Source organism: Nematolebias whitei, chromosome 18, assembly GCF_014905685.2.
Source record: "Nematolebias whitei isolate Nwh7 chromosome 18, NemWhi1, whole genome shotgun sequence".
Classification (NCBI taxonomy): domain Eukaryota; kingdom Metazoa; phylum Chordata; class Actinopteri; order Cyprinodontiformes; family Rivulidae; genus Nematolebias; species Nematolebias whitei.
Genome location: NC_056515.1, coordinates 33,802,803 through 33,807,246, shown reverse-complemented (window position 1 = coordinate 33,807,246; position 4,444 = coordinate 33,802,803). Strand labels below are relative to the sequence as shown.

Genomic DNA, 4,444 nt, shown 5'->3' with positions numbered 1-4,444 from the left:
GGTTTTCACTGTATTTTTGAGTCCAGTCTGGCTCTTTTGGGAGAGAGAATCTGTCCTGCTGTACTGAATACTCTTTCATTTCATATAATCTTTCATTAGGGTCATGGATGGAGCGTATCTTCTGGCTGACTCGCATGGTGGAATCCATTTTGGGTGTGTTAACGGTGCTGTGGGTGCTCCCAGCTCAATGACGTGTGTACTAGAATACACGTAAATGGTCCAGCTTTTCTTGAAGTTAGGTCTAACGTGACCTGCCCACTTTGCAGTGATTCAATGGACCAACTCCTCTCTCGCCATTGGTTACATTTAAACTAACAAACACATAAAAAAAAAAAAAAAACGCAACGCAAATGGAACTTGTAACGCAACGCATTACAGAAATGTAGTGTAGTAGAAAGTACAGATACTTAATATAAAATGTAGTGGAGTAAAAGTCGAAAGTAACCATATTTAACTCTACTTAAGTAAAGTACAGATAATTTGTTACATCCCACCACTGTGGAAAGGGTAAATGGAATGCATTCTGTAACACTGTTCTTGTCTTTCTGACTACTTAAGGGGTTTTGTTTACGGCCATACCACCTTGAACACGTCCATTCTCATCTGATCTCAGAAGCTAAGCAGGGTTAGGCCTGTGCGGTACTGAATGGGAGACCGCCTGGGAATACTAGGTGCCGTAAGCTCTTATGGGGACAGAGACGGTGTAGAGGTAAGGCAGCCGTCTTGGGACCAGAAAGTCTCAGGTTCAACTCCCCTCCATGCCCACATGTCGTGGTGTCCTTGAGCAAAACACCTAATCCTCACTTGCTCCCTGGGCTGCCCACTGCTCCACCTGGGTGCATCTCACGTGGAATGGGTTAAATGCAGAGAACTCATTTCGTCATTGTATGTGACAACACATAGCACTCGTTTTAACAATACAAGCAACAACAAAAAAGGTTGAATCATGTCATCTGGACTTCGTTTTTTTTTGTTAAAAAGAAACGTTTCGCCCCTCATCCAAGAGGCTTCGTCAGTCTGAGGCCTAGCCATCTGGTATTACCCAGAAGCCACCCTGACTCTTGTGTTTCAAGCCTGCCTCAGATACCCCTGAAGTCTGGCCTTTTCACTAATGGTTTCAAAAACACAAAGTTTGTTTTCTCAGTCATCCAGGTGACCTGGATGACTGAGAAAACAAACTTTGTGTTTTTGAATACAAGCAACGTTAACGCGCTCACACCTACAGACACATGCACAGGGACAACTTAGGGTTCAATGTCCTGCCAAAAGACACTTTGGTATGTGTTGGGTAAGTCAGGATTTAAGAACCAGATTTGTAGCCTCTCTGAGCTACAGAAATTTAATTATAACATACTGTATCACCCATTGGTAACAAATCCCTTTAGGGGACCAACCCTGAAGGTAGCAATCAAGTGCTGTTACATACCAAGTAGTAAAGTAGCAAGAATGTACCTGGTAAGGACAAGGTGACAAGTCACTTAAAATTGCTAAATGGTAGCTCTAAATTGCCCCTAGGTGTGACTGAGAGTGTGGATGGTTGTTTGTCTCTATATGTGTCCCTGTGATGGACTTGCGACCTGCAGGGTGTCCCCATAGTGTCTGCTGGAAAAGGGCACCAGTGACCCCCATGACCCAGAAAGGAAGAAGCAGGTAAAGATAATGGATGGATGTTTTTACCTGCACTGCTGAAATTAGCCATTGATTAAATCTGGCATAATGCAACTGCCTCTCAAAGTGTATAGTTTGTGAGTTTGTGTGTGTGTGTGTGTGTTTGGGGGTGGGGGGTGGGGGGTGAAAGGTTCCAAATAAATAGCTTCCCAGAAAACTTGTTTTGTTGCGTTGTGTTTTTCAACAGGACAGTTGGACTAGACAGAGCATTTACCTGTAATGCACCTTCTGTGTTTGAGTCCACTGCACATCCATTGTGGTCATATGCCCCCTCCCCCACCCCCCACACACAGTCCATTAAAAAGACAAAGAGAAAGGAAGCTTTCAGCAGCCATGAAGCATTAAGGGTTGAGGAAATGCGTCATAAATAGCCATTTTCATAAAAAAAAAAAGAAAAGGAAAGAAGGAATACAATTCAGTATTTCCTGTGTGCATTGCAGCACATATATAAGACACATACTTTAACACCAGATAATGAGGAAGAAGCCTAAAACAATATGCTTTCATTCAATTAGATTATTTGTATATTTTAAGGTATTATTAATACTGTTAAGGTTGTCAAGGGCATCACTTTTATGTGGCGATTCGGATGAAACAATAATTAGTTTTCAGGAAGTCATAATGACAGGAAGTACTTTGGATGAAAGACACAGTGCAGATTAAATTTAAGCCAGCAAAATATGAAAACCCATAAAATTCACAAGAATAAGAATGAATTTTGTTTGCCCCCATAACGTGCCTGTTCGTTTGTCTGTTAGCAAAATATCTCATGAACTACTAGATGTGTTTTTATGCAACTCAGATACTAATTTTGGAATATACATCTGTAACAGATTCAATTTGGGACTCAACCTAATTCAAAATGGCCACCACAGCTAATCAACCTTAGCAAACACAAAAAATGGCTGTACTTGTCAATTCTACAGAGGTTGAGGTACATTTTGATGTGATCCTCATTCTTAATACATAATATTTAGGGATGCATGATATTATCAGCATGGTATCGGTATCGGCCGATATCAGCGATAAAGTTAAATATCGGACATCGGCCATTCCATCAAAATAACTCACCAATATAAAAGGCTTCTGTTAAGTTAACTTTAATTTAAGAAACTGCCAAGTATATCTATTAATGCACTACTACTTGTGCGAAGCAGCTGCATTGTCACTTGTGAACAGTTTGAGTTTAGATTTGTGAAAATTTACAAATTTGCACTGTTCCAGTGATGTCATTGTGTTAGAGAGTAAATGTCATGAATAAATTTGACATTAAACGTAATCCAAGTTGAAGTGTTACATCATTTTCAGACCCCTTTTTGGCATCTGCATTTAGTAGCAGGCCAAATTGACAAAGACCATACAGAATAATGTAGTATTTTAATTGCACAGCAGAGAAAGCTATATATACTCTGTAGGGCTAAGGAAAAATATCGGTATTGGTATCGGTTACCGGCCAAATAAGTTTTAATATATTGGATATCAGCCAAAAATCCAATATTATGAATCTCTAATAATATTACCTTTTTTTCCTCTCTTTTCATTGGTGAAACAAAAGTAACTGTAAGTTTAATTTGTGTAGAATACAATAAAAATCATGCATCAAGCAGCTGTTTTGTTGAGGGTACAGTACATGTTTTTCTAACTAAAATTATGGAAATTTGCAGTCTAGTTCAAAGTGTTGCATTGGTGGAAAAAAATATATGCTTGCATGCACCCCCATCTTTACAAGAATAACTAAACAGGCTAATTGGAGAAGAAGAAAAATAGCTTCAAAATAGAATAATGGCTACCTGATGACTCTCTGGCTGTAACCTTGTCTAGATAAATGAAACCTCTTCTGGCTCATTCACAGATTCAGTCATCCTCTTTTTTCATTTCTCTTGTCATTCACCTTTTTACTCTCATTCATGCATGATGAATCTATTTACCGGCTGCCATGGAAACTAGTCTCCTCCATTGTGTTTACCAACCAGGATCTCCTATGTGTTCGAGTCTACAGTAAAAAAAAAAAAAAAAAAGTAAAATCAATACTTAGATGATTCATCAGTCCTAAAAGTTAACATCTAATTAGACACTCATTTGCGACAGTGTTGATGTCAATAATGTTCTTTTCTTATTGATGTTCTTCTCACAGCGGCGCTGCAGACACACATCTCCCATCACAAACAGCTGAATACACGAACAGCTCGCTGCTGTCCTGCTTAAAAATAAATCACTAGAATTTTAGTTGTAAAGCCATTGCTTAATCTCATTTTATGACCAAAAAAACGACCATAATTTAGTCAGTTTGACAAACGTTGCGCTAAAATTTGCTGTGGTTGTAGACAAACATTATTGACAACACATATTCCAAATGCAAAACCTTTCTCTGTTGGAATAAAACATTTTAAGCAAAACAATCCATGATTTTAAATACTTTTTTTTAGAATGTTAATATTTAACTCAATCATTGATAACTGACAAAAATGTTCTTATTTAAAAAAAAAGCTTTTCTGGAAATGGACACACTCGGTAGCACATTTTTTGTGTGCTTGTGAAGGTGACAGCGCACTGAGCTGAGAGATGAAATTTTCTGAATGAATAGACAGGTAGCTGTTGCCACGGTAACTGGCTATTTTTACCGATGGGGATTCCCTCTGTGGTTCATGTGTGATTCTGTGTGTGTCGAGCAGATAAGGACGGGGTTAAGAAATGAGTCAGAGGAGAGTTTCCTTCAACCGAAGTGATGTAAAAAAAATAAATAAATCCAGAAAATTCAGCCATTAAATATACCAAA

The 4,444-nt window shown here is 38.6% G+C and overlaps 1 pseudogene; it reads left to right on the top strand.

Annotated features, from left to right (window-relative positions):
• The first annotated feature begins 565 nt into the window (after positions 1 to 565).
• On the top strand, positions 566 to 683 carry LOC119425203 (annotated as a pseudogene).
• Positions 684 to 4,444: the final 3,761 nt, after the last annotated feature.